Consider the following 27,908-nt stretch of genomic DNA (forward strand, 5'->3'; position numbering starts at 1 on the left):
TAAAAAGTTGAAGATTTTGGTGAGCATTTTTTAATTTGTTAAATTTCTACAAAGTTTGGAACTGTAATTTTTAAGGTTTTTGGTATAAAATTACCCATATATATATTTATAAAATATTATTTTTAAAATTTAGCATGAAAAAATAGTAAAAAAAAAATAAAGTGACTTAGCCATGTAAACAGAACTGTATATTGGATTCCAAGTGCAAGTCCTTGAACTTTTTAGTAGGACCAATTGGCATACACCATTCTTCACATACGGGCTTTAAAGCATAATGTAATAGTCGAAATTGATGGTTTAGGATGAAAAACTTCAGATGTTCTCTTTATACAAATAGTCCGGAAATTATTTTCCATCCTTAATGCCATGGAACTATCTACCGAAAAAAAGTATCATGTTGCAAATCTAGGCTTTTCAGTAAGAGCGCTTCAACTTTTGAACTTTTTTGAATAAAACACAAACGGTTTGACTTTTTTAACTAATTTTTTTTTTATTATCGAGTTTGAACATATACATTTAAGTATGAAATTCGATTTCTTTTGCATGACCACCGCGTGCACGTTGAATCGCAATCGTTGAACTCAATTTCCGACCACTCTTTTGCATAAATCGGCCGAAATTCCAGCAATTTCGCGTTCAATATTGGCTCTGAGCTTCAAATCGTCGCCGGCTTGTTACTGTAGACCAATGACTTCACATAACCCCAAAACGGGACGGCTTGTTAAATGGACCGTAAAAAATGGCCGTAATGCTCTTAAAGTAGCAGCAACAGAACGATTATTTTCATAAAAAATTTGCACGATTTGCAATCGTTGCTCAAGTGTGTAGCGTTCCATAATGAAATGTATACTAATGAAGTTTACAAATGACAAGCGAAAAATAAAAAATATTGCGTCGTTCGCCCTCCCTATCGGAAAAAATTTGAAGCGCACCTATTGAATAACCCATTACTTGTGTGTCTTTTATTTAAATTTATAACACTTGCTCTTTTTCTTCATCTTGATGACTTCATGCCTAACCTAACTTGAATGTTACCAATTAGAAACACCAAGTGAAAACAAGTCTTCCTTCAATTGGTCTTTCCAACACAGAGGATACCTTCTAATCCTACAACACCTTCCACACCAACTGCTTTAAAGGCTATATAGTCTATATACTTCCATGTACTTATACATTCGTACGACGATGGGGTTTGGATTGTGGTATTATGCATATGTTCCAACAAACTTCATACAGCCTCTTGTTCCATCATCTTCGACATTCATCGCTGACGAAGCAAAAATGGACATAGGTAAACCTTTAGCAGACTCTTTCTATCGAATACTACCAACCTTGCTCATCATATAATACAATCGGTTGTGTTTGGGGGGATCTTATGAAGTGTGATTTTAAATCGTTTAGAAGGGATTTTACTTTTCAGTTGCCTATTTAGCACGTAGTGCTTGTTGACAAGCGAGATTCTCCGTTGCATTTTAAGACTAATATTATTGTTAGTGTTGGGTACCAATAAGTGAAGCCCAAGTTTGTGTACCGAAATGAGGGTTCATCGACTCTTTGTTTGATTACAGTCCCTATCTCGTTTTGTTCTGGTTCACCTTCATATCATTTCATTAAAGTATTTAAATTTTCTATTCGAATTATATGTTGCACAGATATCTCCATTTGCATTTTTATAATGTTTTTGATCGATATAGGGATTAGACATCGCTTCGGAAATCTTCGCTATTTTTTACTATCGAAAAAACATGGTTTAAAGAATATGCATTTGAGGGCCAAAAAAATTCCATAATCAAATCTTTAGCTAAAGTATTCATCGAATTGGCCCCTGCGATTTTTTGCTGCTCCAAAAAATTAAAATTTCTGAGAAAAGATGGATATCATCCAAGATTACGGGGACATATGCCGCAGAGCTGAACCAGATCAATACCATACAAAAAGGTATGTACGTGAAGTATTGCGCTACAATAAGTGTATTATATCTGGATGGCAGATTACTCTGAAAAAAAAAAAAAAAACAAATATACATACATATATGTGTTGATTAAAAAATAAATAACTTTTGGAAAAAACCAATCTATACTTTGATTGGCATTATCCTAATGCAAATCATCCTGCTGAGAGGAAAGTGATTGAAAAACATGCCATTTGCTCAAAGAATGCTAGGTATAGGAGATATGGCTTACCGAAGACATGTAGGATAAAACTTTCAAAACTTTTTACTTGACCTCACCTCCAATCGCTATGGTTAATGAGCTTCTCATCCATTCTATTTATACATATATGAAATTATTTAAATCAAATTTTTTTTCGTAGGCTTGGTTGTAATAATAAATAAACTGAAAATATTTAAAAAAAAATTTATAATTTCGAAATTTATTCACTGTTGAAAATTTTGGAATAAAGTTCCTTAAAGTGAAATGTCTCTGCTTAACATTTTTATACAGTTTTTTTTTTATTTTTTAGGATAAAGTTTTGCTGAAACATCAGTACAAAATACCGTTTTAGCGAAGAGCTAGCATACGTAACCGTATAGTACGTATCCCTTGAGTAGGACTATTACGCAGCAAAAAGCAGAACGAAATATATCTTGAAGTTACAGGGGAAAACCCGGTTATTTTCTTCTGACACAGGCTCTACGTTTGCAAATCAATCGAATCGTCCTTACGTGGATAAGTAAGCAAATACGCGGTATTTTTTCAAAGATTTGTTGTACATACATATTTGAATATAACTCGAAAATTTATAGAAATTCCTCTATGAAACTCTTCTATTACTATTCTTCAACAATTCCACAAAAAACAAAAAATCAAAAAATCATTAAAAACAAAATTTTGCCGATAAAAAGATTGTTTTTAAAAATTGTATTTTTTCCTAAAATGTTACAGAGAAAAATTATACAAAATCTGAGGTGGAGTGTGTTTTTCCAAAACGACAAAAAAATGTTTACCTCCAAATTATAACGAAAAAAATAATAAAATAAAATTATTTCCAAAAAAAAAAAAAAATGTTTTTTGTTGGAGTATTTTACCTCAAAAAATTAAAAACTAAAATGATGAAGGTATTAAAAAGAACCAACGATACTTCACGTTAATTTTATCAAAATTTCTCAAAAATCTCAAAGTTAGAAAATTGTTTTCACAATTTGTTCAGTTTACATCATACTCAAGCCTACAAATAAACCAATTTCCAGAAAAGTTTTGGACCACTTAACTTGGAATTGTTCATGTGGAGTTATCCCGTACCTGTCTTTAAGTTTTGCAAAGTTTAATTGAGGGTACATAAAAAAACGCTTTTTCAGTAACGAGATCAAGAAGTTCTTTGAGCTCCCGAATCACTATTTATCAAAGCGACGTTAATGTTTTCCAAGCACATAATTGAATAATAAAAATAACCTTCAAGCAAGTTACGAAAATTAGCGAACCGTTAAAAACGCTAACTGCTAATACATGTGCATACATGCACACATCTACATATGTATATATAGGTAGGTGCTATAAAAATTTGCGTCGACCTTGCCTATAACTTGGCATAGGAAACTCTGAAACGACAAGTAAACAAACCAGTTAGAAGTGGGATGCGGGTTAGTGTGTTGTTTTTTTTTTTTGTTTCTTCTACTACAATTGCCGCCAATAACAGTTTTCGAAAATGCCAAGCCAAGCAACATCAACGGCGGCCAATTGTCCGACTCATCCGCATGAAATCTGTGTTTGATGAAATAAAAAAAAAAAATGTGAAAACAATCGAAAAATCACATTTCTTTTTGGATCTCGCTACGAAATAGCACGATTTTCACATTTTAGTTTAGGTTTCGCTTTGCTTTTTTCTCGATATTTTCTTATCTCCGGACCGACATGGAACCCAGCCAGAGAGCACGTGAAGCTACTCATCCGCATTTAATGTGTGTGAGTGTGTCGGGGTAGTGGAGGTAGTAGTCGAAGTGTATATTTATATACATACATACGTACGCACAATGCATGCAGGTTTTATAACCTTCGTAAACGTGTTCAGTTGTTTTGAACCACTTTTGCTATAAAAAATATACATATATGTATGTATGTAGATATGTGTGAGTACGAATGTATGTAGTTATTTATGCGTGTACATTTATGCAAGTACGTGCTGTTGTTCTGATGCTTTGGACCACCACGCGGTACGACTATTGGGCTAAAAGACTTTTCCTTTATTTCATTTCGTTTTCTTGTTTTTTTTTTTTGTCTCTATGACAGCGGCAATTTGCAATAGCATTTCAACATTGACGTCATGTAGCTGCTTGAAATTACTATCAGATGCATATGGCTAAATATATGAATGTATATATGTATGCTTTTATATTGCATCTTCAGATATTCGCTTTAAAGTCAGAAACAGTCCAGAGTACGCATTTCTTCCATTAAAAATTCTATGTTGAAAAGTAGGAAATGCATAGGTCTAATTAGATGATTTTCGGGAGGGTATTTTTAACGTGAAAGCCGTATGTTTATAAATTTACGTTTATTTTAATGAAAGATTATGCCTTACTGGAACGTTTGTCCATTGGCAAGTACATACCTTAAAAACTAGGATAAAAAAATAGATAATTCGTAATATATAACAATAATTCAAAGCAATTATTAAAGAAAATGATAAATTGTCTAACATATTTTGATAGCAAAATAGCAACATATGTATGTATGGTACAAGGGTCGCTTGAATGCTCCGTGCAAAGTCAGTGAGGTGGTACTACTGGCGCGTATTGAGGTTATGCTTCGTTAGTGGCGTTTCCTGGAAGAACACCCCAAGTTTTAGCCAGATCGTTCTTTTTCTTTGTGTTTGCCGTTCGAATCGAGGAAGTCGAGTTATATTATTTTCCATAAAAACAACGTGCCAGCTAATGCCTCAGCAGTTGCGGTTGCAAAATTAATGGTAATAGGGTTACAATTCGTTTCAAAAGCTCCCTATTCTCCAAGCGTGGCTCCATGGATCCCTTGGGCCACTATTGTTTTCGCAATTTCAAACGGTGGACCTCATTTCCATTATATTGTTTTTGAATTTACCTAAGTTTTGCGAAATATGCGAAAAAACAAATGTTAAAATTTAATTGAATTTTGTGCAAACCTACTCATTTGCTGAGTGAAGAACAATCCATGACAAAAACACTTAAGGTTACGGTGGTCTAGAGTTCGAAAATTTAGGGTATTTTCCGGAATTTTTTTACAATAAAAAAATGAAAAACGATATTTAAATTTTATAGGTTTTTTATTTACCTTCTTTTACATACAACAATGGAATTTTTTTTTTTTAATTTTAATAATTTTAAAAATGGCGCTGAAGTTGACCCTCCCAAAAAATTGGATCCGGACGGTGTTGTCCATTTTGGCTCTTCTATTTATCTGAAACACGAAAACCAAAAAATTTATTAATCAATATGACTGTAGCTATGTCCCGTACTAGAATAAAAAAAAAACGACAAAATGGCGCGGTTTTGAATTTGGCAGTCTAGAAATCGGTTTTTTTTTTAGTTTCTTAATGAAAAAAATACAAAATAATTGAAATAATAATATGATTCTAGTACGGGTGATAGCTGATGTTATGAACAACATATTACAATTTCAGACGATTTGGTTGAATAGGCCGAAACAAGTAGTTTTGAAATAATTGAGTTTAAAGTTTTGACAGTGGCCGCATGACGAATCTGGCTCTAGCTGCTAAAACGGCTGTAGAATTGAATATACTGGGAATATCCTTCCAAAAATTTTACGGTATATTCTAAATCCTATCCTTTCGATATCAAAAAAACAAAAATCGATTTTTTGAAAACTCTAGACCGCCTTAATGAAAATTCTCTTATATTCTTAAAAAAATGCAGCAAAAAAAAATTTAATTATTTTGTATTATTCTTCACGAAGTTAAGATTAAGAGGTGCATATGACTATGTATTTCTCAGACTTGAATAAATCCTGTTATTCCAAAGCGACCAACAAACTGGAATAGCGTGCCAAAAAGTCGATAGGCCTAAAAGGAGACTATGTCGACAAATAAAATAAGTATTTTCACTCGACCCATTTGTGTGGCAACATAACATAGACGCACACCACAAATATCAAACACCCAAGAAAAGGTGTGAGCGCCAATTATGATTGCAAAACTTGGAAAAAAGTCTTATGTCAATATGAGAAATTTTGAAGCAATAGATTTTGATTTGGGAAAATATATTATTTTATTTTAAGCAAGTTAAGAGTGCTATTATTTCAAATGGAAATAAACGTGTAGATCAAATAAGCAAACTTTTCCTAATCTTAACTTTCTGATGAATAATAAAAACAATTAAATTTCACGTGTTGTACTTTTCAAAAACAAAACTGAATTATTGATTAAAAGCTTTCCTCATAGGTTGTTCTTCACTAAGCATATTAATGAATTTGAACAAAATTCAATTAATTTTTCACATCTGTTTTTTCGTATATTTCGCAAAGATGCCTTTTGGCAAATTTGAAAACAATGCAATGGAAATGAGGTCTCACGTATTCGACGCACAACACATTTCACTCGATATACATATGCACATACATGTTTATGTATAAATGCATGTATATATTGACATCACACCAACTATTGACTTTTTTATTCAAGATTTTTTTTATTTTTATAAAAGTTTGAAACTTTATACAAAAACTATAAAATACCACAAACTTTTCATTACAATTCCATGGTTTTTAATTAGAATTTCGGAAGTGTTTTTGGTATGCTGCTGTATAGCTTATTAAATTTTAGTGCAATTAAGTGCAAGTTTGAGGAAGCTAAAAAATGCAGTGGATTTTTTATAATTTTTTTCCTTGACGGTTTTACGCATTTGAATGTAAATAATAACAAATGCATGCCATTATTTATCGTATGGAGAAAATATGGAGGAACTTACAGGAGTGCAGATAGTCTTTTCATGACAGGAATACACTTGAATAGTTAGCATTCACTGCTGAGCTGCGGCCGCTGCGCGAAAAACGAATACCTTTGTTTTAATACCATGTTTCACATCTAAAATGGGATTTGAACACCGACCCATCGAATAACACTCACGCACATATCTACTCGGCCATTGTGTAAAAATATCATTTTGTCTTTTTGCGAATTTTACTTCCCTTCTATATTTTGGCAAAAGTACCACTGCAAGTTGTCGAATGTGGTGGCACGTGTTGCATGTTCGGCAATATGTGGGAGACTTCGCCAAAACATATTTGGAAATATCTAAATGGAATATCCTCCACTCTCACAATCATTGGCCGCACCAAATTGTTGTTTTCAATGGATGCAATGGCTGTTCTTGAATGGCTTCGGGTTGTTCTTTAGCCCAAATACGGCAATTTTGCTTATTGACGTAACCATTAAGCCGAAAATGCGCCTCATCGCTGAACGGTTATGTACACCATAAGTTGGCCTGAGCACGCGATGAGCACTTTTCACAGAGCGTCGATTTTCGTCAATTTTATTTCTTAGAGTATACATTATATTACATTGCCATCAAAAAGTATAATAAAAAAATCATCTGTCGTTCGGAGTCGGCTTAAAACTGTAGACCTCTCTATTCGTCCTTCTAATGAACAAACTCAAGACGTACGCCACAAATAGGAGGAGGAGGAGCTCGCCAAACACCCAAAAGGGGTGTAAGTAACAATTATAAGTATATGCAAATACTATATATTTAAAAAAATAATTGGCGCGTACACTCCTGTTAGGTGTTTGGCCGAGCTCCTCCTCCTATTTGTGGTGTGCGTCTTGATGTTGTTCCACAAATGGAGGGACCTACAGTTTCAAGCCGACTCCGAACGGCAGATATTTTTATGAGGAGCTTTTTCATGGCAGAAATACACTCGGAGGCTTGCCATTGCGTGTCGAGGGGCGACCGCTATAAGAAAAATGTTTTTATTAATTTTGCTTTCACCGAGATTCGAACTGTGAATTCCGAATGGTAATCACGCACCAACCCATTCGGCTACGGCGGCCGCCTATATATATTATATATTATTTATTATACATATATATATTTGGATTACAAGGAATTCATGCAAATTTAGATTCAGACCCAAAATTTTTTTAAGCGTTGTTAATTTTTCCGCGGTATGCAATTAAAAACCTGCCCTCAGGTTCCTTTGTTATTAAGTATTATTTGGTTTTTTTAATTGTTATTTTTTAATTTTAAACCTCTTTTTAATTTTTTCTTTAAGTTAAGTTAAAACATTTTTAGTTAATTTTTTCATATATTTTCATAAATTATATTAAAGAGTTATTTTATTTTTACCTAATTTTTTTAAATTATTTTTAAGTGTTTATAAATAAAAAAAATTCTATATATCTTTTTTTACTTTTTATATTTTCACTTTTTAAATTTTTTACACTTTTTTAATATTTTTTGGGAATATTTTATATTTCGTTCTCTATGCCGGAAAGCTTGAAATAGTTTAATGCATTTCCTAATTGGTCTTTAGCATCGGAAGAATAATGGTAATGCACAGTTTTTTCGCATGAAGTTTCTTCCTCAATTAAATGTATAAATATTTGAAGTAAAGCAGCTCAACTGCGCTGTTTCTATAAGATGAACCAGCCATAGACGCTCGCTACGAAGTTCAATTAACCGAGATGTGCAACATGTAGTGTCCCCTTTTTTCGGACAGTGTTAACAGAGCTTTACAATTGCTAACCGGTTTGTTGTAGAATTACGGAACATAGTGATCAGCAAAGTGCAGGGATAAATAATATATTTTTTTAAACTCTCTTTAGTTTTGTAACACATTTTTCAAGTGTAAAGAAATTTATAAAAACCAAGAAAATGCTCGCACTAATAAGCTTGTCGGGTAATATGAATTAAAATCGATTAATTGTTTCTTCAAAAGTTTCGCCATTTGGGATCCAGTGTTTTGAGTTTTGAAACTCTTACTTCGGATTTGTAATCATTGGTTGCGAGGTTTACTTAAAATTGGTTAAAAGGTTGATATTTTCGTCACTTTTTATAGACTTCTGGTTCATAACTAGTGCACTAAAATTCTCTGTGCTCTTGTACCTGCCGTATGTTTATACGAAAAGGATTGTATATTTGTTTTAAATAAATCTTTCAAAAGCAACAATTTTTATTAATTATTTATAATAAAACTGTTTATAACTACTTAAAAAATTTGCTCACAAATATATACTTTATATGTTTGTATAAACGTACATTAATATGTATCAGAAAAAAGTAACCACTTTGCAATTATCACTGCTAATAGATTTTCAATTTCGAATTGCCTCCATTTGATAATTACCTATTACAATGTGTTCGCGTGTCGTTCATCATTCAACGTGCGCCATTGTGGTTTTTGTGGTTGCCGCTATTTATGCCGACAGACGACTAATTGCATACATGTAAATTATACATCTACAACATTGAGGCATATTACTCTCTCGTACAGTATCTGATCAACAAAATATGAACGCTAAGAGTTTGTTATAAAATTTGCCATTAACAGTAATTTTCTGACCCAGACAGTAATTTTCTACCGTCTAAAAAAAGTGAGCGTGAGCTCTGTTCAGCTGGTTTTTGTTTATATCTATGCACAAGTTCGTCAAAATTGTTGTTCAAAAATTTTCATTGCTACAAAAAACAAAACAAAGTGAGTAGAATCATTCCATTTCATTATATTCAATATATGTACATGCATACATATATCATATTTGATTATATTAAATTTATAACTTGTGCAAGCGTAGAATTTTTCTTATTCTCTTCTCATATGAAATACGTAAAATTTTCCACTGCGTATGGCAATATTTTCGCAATGTCGACATGTAATGAAACAGAAAAGAAAACGCTGTAAGTATGTCTTGATATAACGAAGACGTTATTGTAGACTCAACTGCCTAAAGACTACGTCTCAGTCCATTCGAGCAAATTCATATTTTTGAATGATATTATTTTGGGCACTTGTATCGACAATGAAAAATTTCATACGTTTGCTGACAAAATGCGGGATTACAAGTAGGTACACATGGAAGAGAGAGAAGAAACAATTTATTTCATGCAAGGAGCCTAAGTCATTACCAACAATGCGCTCGGACCAATAAATTTCAGCGCTTAATACTTTTCTGGTACCGCATTTACTTGTATATAAAATTTATGGATCATACCTCAGACGAGCGTATCTTCATGTAAGATGGTGCACTTTGTCATTCAGAAGTCTTATTTCACTTAACGAGCTAATTTTGTACTTAAATTCGATCAATGATTCGAAGATACACCAATGAAGAAATTATGGGACAGTAAGAGTGTATAAAGCATGTGTTGGAAAACGAAGTCGAACTTAGGGAAATGAACTCCCGTTTACCAAATGGGTAGTTTATATCCGATGGATTTAATGTTTTTAATCGTTGAATGACTAAATAAAGAACAAATAAAATTCAATTTTCGTTTTTGTCGTTGCTCAAAGATAGAGTTTGAAATATTTACTAAATGTTCATAATTTGTTGAACAGATACTGTACTTGAATTCTCTATTATCATGTGAATGGACTTGAAATTGTGTAAATCGTTTATCGATTTTCAGTCAAATGTTTTCCTTTGCTCTCCAACAAACCTTAGTTAGGCTGTAACGGTTGTTCATTTTGGAAAGATATAACTCTTCTAAACAAAATACAAAAAATCGAATGGATAACCAATTGCTTACCTTTACTAGGTAATAGTAGCATATAATAGATGGAAAGAAGGACTACCTGAATGGCATAATTTTGTAAGACATCTGCCGATAGACGAGATAGTGCTTGATCTTACTATTAATGCGCTTGTAGTTGGCTCTCAGAGCGTTAATCAATGATCAGTGACCTAACGTATGCTCTTGATGTACTCCAAAGGAGTCAAATCCCATGACTTGAGATCAGTACGTCGCTAGAAATTTGTACCAAAAAAGTAATGTTTTTAAAAGCTTTAACGCACATCGCTCAATCTGGCTAAAATCTGTTATAACTTGCCTAATAATGATTGATAAAATACCGCCATCATAAAAAATAGATTTGAAAATAATTAACCACGTTGCAGATCGTTCTTCGAGTGTAAATTTTTGTTTGGTGACGTATTCACAATTGAAATGCCCAAAAAGTGTGCTTGATTGGGCAACTGGCTTGACCAATTTTGCTGTCGTGAGTTTTGTAGATCTCAAAGAACACCCGTTTTGTATGTACATGCATACATATGTATGTATCAGCGCAAATTTAAATTAGCAACCTTGAATTAATTATTTTATTCTATGCATTTCGACATATGCCATTTGTATTTTTTTTTTTTTGTTAATTTTATTTATTTGTTTTTTGTTTTGGAAAATTACTTTGCTAGCCAATAAAAAAGAATCCCAAAACTGCATCGAAAGTGCCAAGAGAAAAGTGTATTTGTAGTAAACAAAATAGTAAATAGATAATTCACGCTTTCCATTTCGAGCAACTTAAGGGGTGGTGCCCTATTTAGAAACAAAATATTTACACTCGTACACTGTCTAAACATATTTTATTGACGTATGTATGTCTTATAGCAAAACAATTTGTGTTAATGTGTGCGTGTGAGAATATTTATACTTCATTTCGTTTATTTACATTAGCAGCAACATACTCAGAATTTTAGGTCGTTCGCCAAATGTTTGATGAAGGCACCTCGAGGTCAAAATCCAAGCGCCTTACATGTAATTTACATATAACTCATAAATGTAAATATTATCGAGAAAACTACACTGTGCGTAGATTCATACCCAACTCTTTGAGAAATTTAAAATGTTGTTCAAATAGTTGTTGTTCAGATGTTCAAAAGTTTAGCGAAATCCAGGAAGTAACTCAAATTTGAGTGAGTCAAAAATCCATTTGATGGGGATTACCAACATAAAGTAAAAACTTTGTCGGCGAACTGTGTGCCTAATGTGAGCTGAGTAAAATTATTAAAGGAGTTGGGAGAAAAGTAGTCACATTTTCAAATCTGGAATATATCCCGGGCTCAAGAATTTCATCAACTTCAAACCGAGAACATGAATTGTGGCCTACGATCTAACTTAATCAAGCGAAAAATTTATTTATACAAAATGTAACTTTACCTAAATTTAATAAAATAGTTAAAAATAACTTGTTGTGCAAAGTGATTGGGACTGTATGATCAACTCGGCCGGAATCGAGCGAGACCATTTCAAGCCGTTGGCTATCGAAAGAAAGTTCATATAAAATGTTCTATTTTGTATGATTTACTGAACGATTGAGAATAATGATATTGAATAAATATGTATAAATTTGCACCCCATTTTTTGTGTCCTAAGCTCGATATCATACTGCGATTCTTTCAAGGCAAACAAAGATGAACCGGGTTACGAAGGCATTTTCTGAATGTACGTACCAAGAGTAAATCCCCAGCTGGATTTTGCAAAAGTTAACTCGATTTTTTATAGCCACTTTTTTATACATTTTTATACACCTAAGTCTTACATCTGAATTGGGTTTATTGGAAAATATTCAAACTTTGTTCTTAGGATTGGTTGCAGAAATGTAATGAATTAAAAAAAATGTATGTATACTGCAGAATACCGTGGCCGCCGTACCCGAATGGGTTGATGCGTTACTATCATTCGAAAGGAAGAGAGAACGGTGAAACATCAAAATGAAGAAAAAGTTGTTTCTAATAGCGGCAGGCAATGGCAAACCTCCGAGTGTATTTCTGCCATGGAAAAGCTCCGAATAAATAAAAACCACCGTTCGGAATCGTGTTGAAACTGTTTTTGACTTACATATATAGATTGGACAGTATAATTCACACTTATTTAATATAGTATTTTTTCTGTCTGTCTTCTGAGTAAATTCGTATATAGTAAATTCATATTCAACTTTATCCGTTACATAAGTTGGTGGTTAAAGTATTATATTTAAATCTTTGCGTTTTTATAATCATTTCAGCATTTTATGCACTATCCTTACAGGTGCGTTGAAACGCATCTCATTGTTTTATTTGGCATATTTTCTAATCTATTTAGTTGTGTTTGGTTACAGAAGGTATTCAGGATGGTTGAACAGTATACAAATATATATAAATATATAATAATAACATATTATTATTGTTATTTATATAAAAAAGTAAAGAAATTGCGAATTTTAATTTTAATTTTTATTAAATATTCAAATATTTATTGCAGTTTTTGTGTTGATTTTACTTGGTATTCTTTTGAGGAGGCCAATCTTGTTTCCAACTCTTTTGCACACACCGTCAGCGTTAAAATAAAGTGTACACCAAATATTGTTAAGTTTTGACTATTTGTTTTCTTAATTTATAGTTTCAATTATTTGATTATAAAAATATGGTTCGTACTAAAATAAAATCCATATAAACTAAGGTTTCGAAGTTAACACAAAATTTATAAAAATGCTGCAAATGTTCAGCAAAATTTCACAATTTTTACTAAGAATTTATAGGAAAATTGCAGGTACACAGTTTTGTAGATTATTGAATTTTGGTATACTAAAATACAATTTTGGTATACTGAAATACAAAATTCAATTAGTTCAAAAATTGCGTTGATTTTTGACAATTTTTTCTGCTGACGGTATAGGATGTTTTTTCCATATAAGAAAATTGTGTCGAATAGAGACAAGACCGCTTCCTAAAAAAATTGTCAAAAATCAGTGCAATTTTGAATGTACTTAAAACTTGCACTTTATTATAAATACCAAAATTGAATGATCTATAATACTAGATAACCGAACATTTTCTACAAATTCTAAGTAAATAGTCTGAAATTATGATGAAAATTTGACGAATTTTTACAAGTTTACAAAATTCGAAACTTTAGTGTATATGGCTTTTGTTGTAGTTGAACTATAGTTAGAAAAAATAATAGAAATTTGAAAATAAATAAGTAAATAATCAAATCTTAACAATATGTGGTGTACACTTTATTTTGACGCTGACGTATATTCCAAGTGCTCATAAAATTTCATAATTTTTTCTATTATCACATCTAAATATTTTATTCGATCGATCTATTCAATAAGAACATAACTTATTTTGAATTTAATTTGGCTTTCATATTTATTTCCACCATTTTTGTTTGCTGTTCGTTTAATTTTAGTTTATTACGTTTGCTTTAAAACGTTTTCAATGCAGTTTTTGTAAATAATACAATACATAATAGAACACCTAGGATGGACCCTTGTGGCACTCATATTTCTACTTCTCCGAAATCAAAGACGCATCCATTTACTTCGGTAATTTGAGTCGCTTCGCTTATATAGGAGTTGAAGCAATTTAATTCATTATTTCTTATTCCAAATATTCTTAGTTCGTCTAACAATATTTGTCTTTCTATTTTCGTTTGCCTTTCAATACTTTTCCACTCGTTTACTCGTATTAGATAGTCTACTGTGGTTTCGCATGAATATTTATTTCTGAAATTAGATTGGAATTTGAAGAGTAGGCTTTTAAGGAGCCTGCTTTAGAGGATTCAAAAAAACGATTTTTCGTGGATTTTTTTAAGAAGGAAAGAAATATTCGATTGAAACGAAACTTTCAGGTTTTATTGTTATATATCTCAGCAGTCTTGTCAAACTTTTTCACTAAAATATATAAATTTTTATATATTATGCCTGGTACAAGCATTTTACCGAGGCACCTCGAGTGTACATGTGTCGTGCGGCGGGAAAGATGCAGGTCGCACTTTTCATCAGAAACCAAAAACCCAAAAAAATTTTATTTTAGTATAGTATAGCTTCTAGTTAAACCAAAAAAATTAAACAAAAACTGAGAAATTCAACAATTTTTCGCTAATTAAAAAAAAAAAATTTTTTTGGAAAAACAAATTCACTTTAGATTGGGTAAAAAGGGGGTTAATCATAACTTTCTTAAGGTTTTTTAGGTTCAACTAGAAGAGAATTTAATTCCGAATACAATTAATGCTATCTCGGTTCGATAGAATGTTTAACTTTTTCCCTTATGATCCCTATCTTTCCCGCCAATTAGGAAAAATCGTAAAAATAAAAAACCGAGAAATCGCACTTCGAGCGATCCGGCCGCTCGTATACCTGCTCGACGCTTGCTCACAATTTCTTCTGTAACTCCTAAAATATTTTGAATTTGCTTCTAAAATTTTGAGGACACATTTTTGGATAGTTTGGGAAGACATTTATGCAAAAAAAAAAAATCGATTTTTTGAAGCCTCTAAAGCAGGCTGCCCCCTTAAGTTGTTTGACAAATTTACTTTGTAATTTTTCGTAGATTTTTAACCCCTTTGTCTGAATTGTTCGCAATTGTCAGTATCTTTCATTTTCTCGATAGGTGTTTTCATTGAATCTGTTCGAGTTATTCGTGAAGTAGAGTCAGAACACTTCAACAAAGCTTTAAAAAATTGGGATGGAAAGGTGCACCACTACAAAGCTCGCCGATGCCATTACTTGAACGAAGTTGTTTTCCACGATTACAATTTATAAATACTTGTTTTATCAAGAAAATAAATTCATATTATCCATTAATAATATGAAAATTTTTATCACAAGAAATTTATTTCTTTTATTGTATTTCATTTGCAAAAATATATTTACTTGTATATGTACTCCCCGGTATACGAATATATGTACATACATACATATACGTACACAAACACATATATTTGAATCTTTATACTATTGCAATTTTATTTGAAGCACTACCAGAGATTTTTCGTTGTTTCTAATCTTCATCCGCAAGTACTCTCAAAAATTGTACATCGTTATTGATTTTATGACTGTAGTATAAAAATTGGTTTCATCGCCCATAGATAAGGCACGAAATATAAACAATAAATAATAAGAAATATACAAATAAGTATGAACTTATATATTTGTATATTTCTTTCACTTTTACTACGCCTACATAACTGTTAGCATGCAATCTTATCGCCGCGCAAACAACAGAATGCTCGCTCGCAAAATTAATTTTTAGACGTTTAATGCCGAAAATGTTCGTGACTCAACATTCATGTCAACTTATATGTATATAAATATGTATGTATGTGAAGATTAGATGCACGTTTTTATGTACATAGATATAGGTGTATGTATGTATGTGTTAAACATTACTAGATAGTACTTCATAGTAGAAACAATGCAATGGGCATTTTTTAATACAAGTAAAACTCTAATAATTAATACTCACAGCTACGGCATTGTATGATATGGTCAAGTAACACAGCATTTAAAATACAATTCATTAGTATAGAAATTTAACAACACACAAAAAATAGCAAAATATCTTAATTAATTTTTGCTATTGAACATTGTGCAACCGCTCGCTAGCCCAGGCAAATGCCTTAGCGTACGTCATTATTCATTTCATCACCTTTGCCTGCGAAGTGTCGACAGCAGCATTGTGTGATTTTGCTTGTGTGATTTGAAAGATGAACAGTGAAATTAAAAAAAGGGAAATATTGAAATTATGAATATATTAAATGTACTCGTATATGAGTAATGGAATATCATAAATTTTAATTTACATAAGCTACATAAGCGACCTTAGATCGCTTACGATATATGTAAGTACATACATTTTTATTTTAGTCTGGATGGGTTTAAGGTTCTGTTAGAGGCTCAGATTTTATAAATTTTTCAAAATATTGACCAAATTTGGACACATCTATTTAATATTTTTCAAACTTGGTTATCATTTATGTACCTACATATACTGACATTGTTAGACTCCAAATGTCGGACAAATATTGAGGGACCTTCAATACTTTAGTACTCGATGTAAATTCCCCTTTTACTTACGAGTTTTGAGAAAAGTCCATTAGTAGTTTTCAATATATCTTAGTCGTCAGTATCAGACGTTTGCGCAGTCTCTCTCTCGGACTTTGAAAATTTAAAGTGGTGGGTTTAACATACAAGGTGGCTCAAAATTAATTACACTATTAGAAATTATAATAAATATATGGCATGCCTGAAGGATAATAAGGCAGTTCTCACATCTCAACATGTACTCCTTAGCTACTCTGTTTTATAATCTAACAGTGTTTCCGTTTCTACGAAAAAAAGTCGCCCTTGGCATGTTGTTTGTCTACTCAGAAAAGAGCACAAAATGCTTTGTGTATGGATGTATCTTTGTCTGGCACACACATTTATTAGTATTAACGTAAGTAGTCAGCTGATTTTCAGGGTAACCAACTCTTCTAACAAAGCTTTCCATGGGAGATAATTTTGCCTTATTTGCTGTCATTAAGTGTGACAGTTTTAGAAACGAACACGATAAAATTAGAGTGTAATGGAAAAGTTCAAAAATTAGTACTTGACAAATATTTTCGATAATTTAATTTAGTAGTTAGAGCAAGTAGAGAAATTTTTCAGTAGTCTGCCTGGCTAAAACGAAAGAGAAAGCGAAGGCTTAGCTACTCCATGTGCATTTTTATAAGCATTTTCATTTGAAATTTTTTGATTTTGTTTGGGCTGAAGTTCACTGTTGATCAATATGCTTGAAAAGTCATATGGTTCTATTTGCCAATTTGCGAAAGATACTCTACATATTTCTTCACTCATTCGCGAGGTACTTTAATTTTTCCAAAACTTAAAACTTTCTTTTTCCCTTTCAAACTTTCTACATCCTTGTGGTAACCTCTGAATATAAAAATGAATTATCTTCTACTTAACGCACCTGCAGTGGCTAGCACTTATTTTATTGAAAATTGCTGAAACCGATTAATACGATGTATTCATGTACCTGTAAAATATTTCCTCGTTATCTGAGACTAAAAGCAATTATCTCAAATTTTAATAGATTATCGTTATAGGTATTTAAGATATTTATGTATGTGAGTATGAAGCATATGGATTGTTTTGTTTGGTTTTTTGCATTCTCAGCAATAATGAGAAAAAACACGAGAATTTCACGAACGCGGCTGAAAATATGAAATTTTAATATTCCAACAACAAATTACCGATTTTTAATTAATTATTACACTATAGTGAGAACAAATTTACCAATAACCGCAAACCGGGTTTTGCTTCTTTAATCAATTTAGCAGTTCAAGTCGAAGCATTTTTTTGTATCAAAATTTTAGGGAAGCACGCAGTAAAGCAGTAAAATAGGCTACATAAATGTTACTTATCTTTGATAGTTAACATTATTTTTAGCAAAAATAATGCTTAAGTTAGCAAAGTAAGAGGTGATAAAAAAAAGTAAAATTTGGTGGAACAACGAAATGTTAATAAAATTTGTTTATTTGCTAAACTTATCACTTATCCCTTAAGATCTTTTTGCTTAGCATTTAAAAGTTTGTTGTAAAGATTATGAATACTTTGAGGTATATATGTAAGTATTTTACTTATCAATACTCAAATGAGTGTCGTTCACTAAATTAGGGAAACACATATGTAACTGGGGCAACTTCTATAACTTGCTAAAATGCTAATGCTAAATAAATAATTGGTGCAACAGCAGCCTGTTCACACCGGTTTGGGAACACTTAATAATTTTTTTACACAAGAACAAAATCATGCAGTTCCTATGTAAAATCGATTGCAAAACCGCATATCCATATCACTTTTGTTTTGTGTCATGTATTTTTAGAGATATGTAGGTTATGGATTAAAGCAATAAAGAGGAACCAGAAAAACTTGTAATATCTGGAGAATTCGTTAACCGATCAAAATAAGTGATATATTAGATACAAAGGTTATTGTATTTGGTATTTTCCACTCACGCTTTATTTTTCATTAATTTTTCTATATATTAATAAAGTTTAAAAAAATGGTAATATTTTTGCAAAAAATCAAACATTTCGACTTACACTGGCCAGCAGCACTAGGTACATACGAGTTTTTGTTCGTTTTAATTTATAATATATTTCAGGTTACCATTTCTTAGTTATTCTTTTTTTATATAGTTCGTGCTTTAACCAAAACCGTATAAATCAATTTTTCAGACTTTGTATAAAATATAAAAAATTAAAAAAAAAGTTCAACTTAATTTAGGAATTTGTCGCTGTTTTTCTTATGAGGATTTTCGGTCTCAGCGACCGATTGACATAGGAATAGGAAGGTCTGGTTCTTCAGCTCTTTTTGTTGTAAATTGGTGCTGTCAATAAAATGCGAAAGTAAGAAAAGTGACACCTAAATGTTTGTACTGAATGTACACTTTCTTAAAGTTTTCTTTGACATTTGTCAAACAGACAGAAGTACAATTTTACACGGTAGAACAACGCGTTAAGGCCCTCGCCTCATGAGAAATGGTGTGTTTTGGGTATTTCTTTAAAACAGTGTAAAACGGAAAAGAAAAAAGAGTTTTTATTTTTATTTTAAGTATTTCTTTTTCTGATGTAGTGTTAAAAAATAAAAATTTTCTTTGGACCATACGAGGTTTGTTAAAAACTTTTTCAGTCTTCAAAAAGCAGTCTTCCAAAAAAAAGGTATGACGCTGGCGACACGGATTCCGGGACTCACAGGTGTCTGAAAAGGTTGTTGTTCAGTGTGAATGTCGTTATCGTGTGAACTACGTTCTTAAAAAAAAAATTGAAAAGATGGCTCATGTTTACAGATGAAAAACCGTTTTTGACCCTTTTTTTGGCCTCTAAAGATCTGAAAAAATACTAAAAATTGTTTTCCCAATTATCGTGGTTCACACGAGAACGACATCAATTCTACGTCATTTAAATTTTATTTCCCCAAAATCGGTTCAGTAAAACCGGCTATATCTGTGTCCATTTTCCATGCGAAGACCATTTTTTGAAGGCTGATAACTTTTTGAACGAATCTGGCCACAACAATTTTTTTTTAAATAAATAAGAAAATAAAATACTGAAAGCAAAAATAAAAAATATTTTCTCTTTTCCGTTTTCAGTTTTCAAATGAGGCGAGGGCCTTAAAATTACTCAAACTCATAAAAATGGTCGATCTTTATGAACAACATATGGCATAATTCAAGATTTTTTGGTAGAAATAATTGTCCGAATGAGTCGAAAATTCAAAGATTAGAGTCTGGCAGACCAAAGACTGGACGTTCAATTTTTATAGCCATATTTTTAATAAAAATAGTGAAACCAGAACGAATCTAAATTTTTATATGTTTTATTTTAAAACAACATCAAGCGTCGTGTTTGAAAATAATCTTTATATGTATGTTTTCTTAATTTTATTTTTTTAACCAGATTTCATTATTTTATTAGAAATATTAATAAAACAATAGAAATAACGTTACATCAAAATTAATTCCAAAGGTCTACTAAATAATTCCACCTACACTCATAAAAAATGTTGTATTTTGGGGGCGCGCCTTTGCCTTACCTTTGCTTAGAGCACTTGCTATTTATTTCTTATCTGCAACCACCTTGAAAATAAATAGACATGCATTTATATACAAGAATAGTATCGGGTGTTGCTTTAGCTGCATGAGAACTATCGATATCGATAGCTATGGTTTGTCAGCTGAGAATGGCAAACTGGGCTGACACTTCTGTTCAGTAACGTTTGCCTAGCCATCAAGACGCGCAGATTAACGCTAATAAATTAGAATTTATATATATATATATATATATTGTAATAATTGGCGCGTACACCCTTTTTGGATATTTGGCCGAGCTCCTCCTCCCAATTGTGGTGTACGTCTTTATGTTGTTCTACAAATGGAGGGACCTACAGTTTCAAGCCGACTTCGAACAGCAGATATTTTTTTATGAAGAGATTTTTTATGGCAGGAATACCCTCGGAGGCTTGACATTGTCTGCCGAGGGGTGACCGCTATTAATATAGAAAAATGTTTTTCTTAATTTTTGTGTTTCACCGAGATTCGAACCCACATTCTCTCTTAATTCGAAGGGTAGTCACGCACCAACCCATTCGGCTACAGCGACCGGAATTTGCTTCGAATAAAAAAAACATAATACATAATAAATTTATTCGCGAAGCTCATAGAGCATTGTCGAATCCAAAATTAATTTATTTCGAGAGGACCGTTTCAGTGAATTGCAAGCGCTATCGAGTCATGCTGAATGAAGTTTCGTTTTAGAATTGACGACATTTAGTTCCATACAAGACGGCACAACTTGCCATAAAGAGCGCTTAACAACCCATGGGCAAAGTAATAGAATATTGGGCTGATAGAATGGATCATGTAACTCGCAGTCGCGGCAACATATGCCAGATATCATATTCAAAAAATAAATACCATGAATTAGTCTACCAGATTATAATAAAAGAAAACTCATTCCAACAATTTTTCTGTTTTGTATTGGTATTTTATGTTATCAAGCTCTTAAAAAACACCCGATGCAACGCGTGTATATGTATGTAAGAGAATTTGTATAACAATTACACACACCCCAATTTAAAAGGCGGTTATCAATGCATACCAGTGCACATTGCACTGCTTTGTTTGCTCTCATTTGTCACCACCAAGTATGTTAATATTTATAAATATTTCTCCGCTGCAGCGTTCACCAAGTGACGCGTATTTGAATCCACATTAACTGGTTACTTAGGAAAAACCGAAATTTGCAAGTTATTGCGATGTCTGGTGTTTGCGCCAGAAGCCCGTTTTTGTTGCTATTACACATAAGCACATGCCGGTACACAGGCTGGTTGAAAAGTAAAAATGCAAAAATTAAATAATGTAAGATTTTATATGAAATTATCATTTTTTAAATCAATCAAGTTTTTATCTCCCTCAACTTTAATACACCTATTCTAATACAATCTCTGCAGTGATTTTCCGCAAGCTTTGCTAAATAATAGGCCTCTTCTTTCGCCAAGAGTGGCGAATAGACGAAGCAACTGGTACAAATGAACATATGAACAACGCGGAAAGAGAGTCATCCCAGTCTAATGAGCTATAATAATAATCACTAGCGGCGAATCTTACTCGATAACTTTGATGTTGCTTTTGCATGCAAATTTTTCGTGAAGTCAATCAAGATTAGAGATAGCGAGCAGGTAAATGGCGAATAGAAAAGGCCTACTGTTTCAAAGCTATTTGCTGATTTTTAACGAACACAGCATTAATTTTCCGAGTTTTTTCATAAGTGCCTGTGGTAACAGCAAATTCACACTTAGTCAGACTTGGATCTTCACCAGCAATATCAAGCACTCGCTTAATGATTTCCGATGGTTTTTTTCATGAGTTTTCGGACGTCTACTACCTGGCTGATCTTCAAAGCCTGTAGTAACGAGTATCACATTCTTTAAAATATTTCCCTAGTATAACTTTTTGTTAATCTGTCGTTTCTGCCACTGCCAGCAAAGAGAGAATCATTTGGAGCGTACAAGAAAAGGAGTTTTGTAAAATATAAAATTGTAAGTAAATTATCATTATCAATAAAAAATAATATGCCCTAGCTTAAATCTTAATTCAAATTTATTGCGTTGCGCAATATGTGCACAGTTCCGGTTAGCTTTACTTTAAATCCCATCGAAGCATTTTTGAAATCCAAAGGTAGATACTTGTAAAACTTTCAACATTTTTTTAAATGAATGTCTGTTGCTCACAAATATTTAAAAAAATCTATCGCACGATCTTGTAAACAAAGCATAAATTGAACAAAATTAATTTAAGAAATCAATGAAAAAAAAAAATATATATACAACATTTTGACTCCTCTCCTGGCTAATAATAGTTGAGTATAGCTTTGAATACTTTTCAACCAACCTATATTTGTATTGCAAATGGACATTCACTATTTTATTTGCATTTCATCTCGTGCCTTTTCATCTCAAAAATTACGTAATTAATTACTAATTAATTGCGGCATTTGGAACTGCAATGTTCTCATGAATCGGGAAATTGATTAACTTTTTAAATGCTGTATGGTTCTGAAGCCAATTACTTTCACTACATTAACTATAATTGTGTGAAAAGATATACACACATCAATATACACATGCATGTATGTGTATTAACTATGGGGAAAAGCCTAGCTACTCAGCAAATATTCTAGTTAATGAATTGATATTTGATGAAAGCAGTCAAACTAGTTCAAAAGTGACTGGAACTGTACCAGTTGCAAACTAATAAATTAAGGCTATACAAAGTAAATATCGGGCATGTGCTACAATTCATTTTCGCATGAAACTGCCACCGAAAACGTCCTGACATGTGATGCATTTCACTGTTCCGTTTTCGTTTTCGAACATCAAATCGCAGCGATTTGGTCAGAAATCCAAAATGAAATTCTTTTGTTCAGTTTAAAATAGGGAAATTATTTGTAATTGGTCATTATCGATTACTTCTACGGAAAATGCGACCATCATTATTCAATAAATTAAGATATTTTGGGAAAAGTACAGCATGCGTTAAAAAATTTAACAACTTTCTGCGGGGTATATGGCAAAACAGTTTGCAAACATTTGAAACTACTTTTGAGCCCTTCGATTACTTTTTTAAGGATGTTACGAGTTTTTGGTATTGCAAGTTAAATTTATGTTACGATATTCCAGCAGTTGGATCAGTATAACACGTGAGCCGGAACAGCCGGAATCTCCTAGTAACCAGAAATCACCGATTTCATAACTCGATAACAGAGATAACATAGCCCCTAAAACAACCTTTCCAGTTCAAATACAAAGGCTCGTTGTCGCGATGTTTTAATAATTTGATGTGCGTTCCGTCGATACAGTCAACCACTCGAGCGATTAAAAGTTTGTTGTTCAAATGGAAATTAGATTGCTGACCTTCATATTGCGTCCTTTGAAGCTTAAACTACTTTAGCCACTATGTTTGTTCGAAGATATTTAACTTTTTTTTTTTAAATTTAAGGTACCGTTTTCTTATAAGGTGCCTTTCCGATGGATGGTTGGAATCCTCGTTCCGCAAGAAATCTCAACGTGGCTGCTAATTAGGACTCAACAGCCACATACCATTGTTTTATTAGAGTCTTAGTATTATTAAGGCGGGAGGAAACACGTTAATGTAGAGAATATAGCTTTGTACTCATACATTCTCTAGAATATCTAAAGGATTGGGGTGGTCTCTAAGAAGACGGTGCTTAAATTGCTCATGACTTCACAAGTGGCTTTGATGTATTAATTAAGCAGAAAAAATAAAAAACCCTCATTTTAAAGTTAGAAATAAACTGAACTATACACTAAATGTGGAATATATTTTATCCTAAGTATTAAATTCAATGTATTTTTTTATTCACTTCGTGGCAAAAATTAAGAAACATTTTGAGCTACTTGAAACTTGCACTTTGTTTTACTAATATAGAAAAGCTATAAAACTGCATTCCCTGAACTTTTCTGAAAATTGTGAATAAAGAGTTGGCATGAATAAAAAGCTGGAAATTTTGATGTATTTTTTTCTTTTTTTGAAAATAATTCAACTTTTGTTAATTTTCTAAATTTGGCGGTTTGAGTTACAGTCATACGTTGTTTGTTATAGAATGCACTACACTTTTTTAAAAACATAGAAAACTAATTTATACCACAAAACACAAAAAAAAAATAAAAGTTGAAAAGTATGCTCGAAATCAATCTAAATGGTGCCGTTCAGGGGAGGAATAAAGCTGTAAGAGCTTCCAGTTTTGGGAAAACATTAATACGCACGCCACAAATAGGAGGATGAGCTCGGTCAATAAACAGATTAAACTAAACAATTACATTTTATTTTAAAAATTTATTTAAAAATAATTTAAACCTATACTTATTTCATTTTAATGTAGAAAATGAAACATTTTGTTTAAAATGAAAGAATACTTAGAAGCTAGTTAAGTAATTCATTTAGTGATAAATAGTGATAATAATTTATGGAAGAAAAATCAAGGGTAATAATAATTGAAAGGCAATTGACTGCTCTCAAAGTTTTAGAAACCGCTAAATAATAATTCAATAATTTAGAAATATCTCAACTTTACTAACTATTAATTTTTAATATAATTTTTTACAAAAATGCAAAAAAAAAAAAAAATCCCGAATATGAACCAAACCATACAATAAATACGATTTTTCAAAATATTTTACTCAAAATATAGATACACTGCAGTATTCTTGCTGTATATTTATGAAAAACAAAGGAAATAAATAAAAATAATTTAAACCGATTGGGAAGCACAGGAGAAAATTTATCGCAAGAGCATTTTATTTCTATATTTCTTCTATGCTCGACTGGTTACATATAAAAAACTGGAGTGTTTACGGTATATGTGATGGCGATGTTCCCATCGATTGCATGAGAGGCGAAGATAAAATCAATTTGGCTCTCAGCACTGCCGTGAGTACTTCAGGTTGAGCTGCTTTCAATGAAGTTATTGTTTTCGCTGAATAAAATTCTAATTTTACCAAAGTAACATGAAAAGTGTCTACTTTAATTAGTTTGTTGCTTAGATAGTGACTCTTGCAATTGCACCACTCTGTGTAATGTGAACAATTCATTCATTATGAGCCAATTAAAAATACTGATTCTCGATTAGGTGACACCGATTGCAGGATTGCTCTTATTGTAACTTAGTTGAGCTTATGTGCACTCGCACATAAATCATCGCATACAAAAAATATGTAAATGCACCCACACTAAAATGTAAGCCAAAGAGCCGAATGCGTGAAACTTAAAATTCCAGTTTATGTCCATCCATTTCACTAAAGCCATACAAATGCTTATCATTGCGTTTAAATCAATCTTTGATGAGCACATCTATCACTCAATCAATTTGTGGTACTTATTGATTTCGCAGCAAAAAGCTCTACAGGCAAATTTGCAAATTTATGTGTGTAGTTATGCACACTTATCTATTATTTGGAGTCTCAAGCGCATAAATCCAGCAACAAGTGTACGTGTGACTGTGGAATTCCAAATAAAATTGAGTTTTTTGGCTTTATATGTTATTTATGCCATTTAAGGTTTTATTGATATTTATTGAGCGCCTCTGAAGCAATTTAGCCCCATTTAAATAACTTTAATAACATAAATAACAATTTGGATGCGAATTGCGACAATTACGCAGACAAAGTGGGCTTAGCAAAAACAAGAATTTCTTAGATATTTGAATACATGCATATACGTAACACTCATTACAAAAAAAGTCTCAAATCATCAAGCAAAAATTAAAAACAATTTAAAAAATCCTACATGCAACATCTGGCGTTTTCATTGCGCAATTCTATCTTCATACTCAGTATGTTGAAAGAATGACTCACTTAAGTAAATCTTAGTAAATCTCTTAGTAAATTTTCCCATTTAAACTGTAGCACGTTTTTCGTGAGTTACGAAACCAACAGCGCATGAATAAAGCCAATAAGCCGGCTCCTTCCTCTTCTAATAATCTCATATTTCATGTCTAAATTATTTTGTTTAAAGATACTTATTCCATCATAATGGACACGTGTCACCCACTTAGGAGCAGCTGAATATATTAAAATCTAACAATATGTATTATTTAAATTTTCAATCTCCTTTTTGCATATTTGCCATCACGGTTTTACATGTAATTATTGTCATTATGCGTTTCAATGACAAAAGAAAGAAGGTGTGTTTTGCATAAGCTCATAAAAATATTAGCATGACAAATTCTGATGAGCTCATTCATCTTATGTGCGATTGTATAGAGTTCAATGAATACTTAGACCTTAGTCTAGCACAGGTAGCCCTTGTAAATCAAATTAACAATGAACTATGAGTATGTTTCAATTAAACACACTTTGTGTGAAGGATAGCTGAAGGGGGTTATCATTTATGCAACATACTGGAATTAAAAGTTAAAACTTTTATTTAAATTTTAGATTTTATTTTAATTTATTCTACCCTATAGTACTTAAGTTTTTTACTTTTTTTTATTAATTTTAACTAAATTTTAGATTTTGTTATATTTTATTTATTTATTTTATTCGGCCGCCGTAGCCGAATGGGTATGTGCGTGACTACCATTCGGAATTCACATAGAGAACGTAGGTTCGAATCTCGGTGGAACACCAAAATTAAGAAAAACATTTTTCTAATAGCGGTTGTCCCTCGGCAGGCAATGGCAAACCTCCGAGTGTATTTCTGCCAAGAAAAAGCTCTCCATAAAAAATATCTGCCGTTCGAAGTCGGCTTGAAACTGTAGGTCCCTCCATTTGTGGAAGAACATCAAGACGCACACCACAAATAGGAGGAGGAGCTCGGCCAAACACCCAAAAAGGGTGTACGTGCCAATTATATATATGTATATACCTATACCTATATTTTTTTTTTATTAATAAACTCAAACATATAACCATGGGTTATTGTTACAATGATTGACATTAAGAATAGTTTACGTAATCAAATCGTAGATAAAAGGATGAACAGTAAAAATCAATCAAAATTAAAGTTAAAATTACAGCTAGTGGTAAAGAAGTTGAAGTTGGAAAAGGTATTAAAAAAGGAAAGCAAGGTAAAAATAGTAGTAGTAGGAGTAGGCATTAATTGGAATAAATTGAAATAATGTAAAACCATTTGAGTATATTCAGCAATTTTCGGCAAGGTAGCAAAGCAATTTATGTTTAAAGCACGAGCTTTCTTTTATACGTTTAATTTTATGAGGTAAGGTATTCCAAAGACGGACAGGGAACTCAAAGTATTCACGTTCACTCAGCAAACAACTATATTTCATCGGGACTATGTGCATCTTTTATTGGTGTATTTATTGTCCTATATTTTTGTTTTTTATTTTATATTATTTAATATAATTTTATTTTATTTTATGGAACTTTATGTAATTTTTTTATTTTGTTTAATTTTACCTGATTTGCTTTATTAATTTTTTTAATTTTTTTAATTTTATTTATTTTATTTTTATTTTTATTTATTATATTTTATTTTATTTATATATAATTTTTTTTTAATATTTAATCATTCTACTCTATTTTAGTTAATTTTAGTTTAATTTTATATGCATTTCTATATTACTTATTTTTTAAATTTTTATTTGTTTACTTTTATTTATTTCACTTTATTTTTTTATGTTTTAGGTTATTCTATTTTATATT

At 31.8% G+C, this 27,908-nt stretch overlaps 1 protein-coding gene across 2 annotated transcripts in view; it reads left to right on the top strand.

The window, feature by feature from the left end:
* The first annotated feature begins 1,725 nt into the window (after positions 1–1,725).
* LOC129253206 (uncharacterized) overlaps positions 1,726–27,908 on the top strand; it is a 90,691-nt gene continuing 64,508 nt past the window's right edge. The window contains exon 1 of one of the 2 annotated variants that reach the window (XM_054891489.1): positions 1,726–1,938. The gene's annotated coding sequence lies outside the window, so the exon portion shown is untranslated. The remainder of the gene's footprint in view (positions 1,939–27,908) is intronic. The other variant, XM_054891487.1, reaches the window with a different exon arrangement.

The sequence above is a fragment of the Anastrepha obliqua genome, chromosome 1, assembly GCF_027943255.1.
Source record: "Anastrepha obliqua isolate idAnaObli1 chromosome 1, idAnaObli1_1.0, whole genome shotgun sequence".
Taxonomy (NCBI): Eukaryota; Metazoa; Arthropoda; class Insecta; order Diptera; family Tephritidae; genus Anastrepha; species Anastrepha obliqua.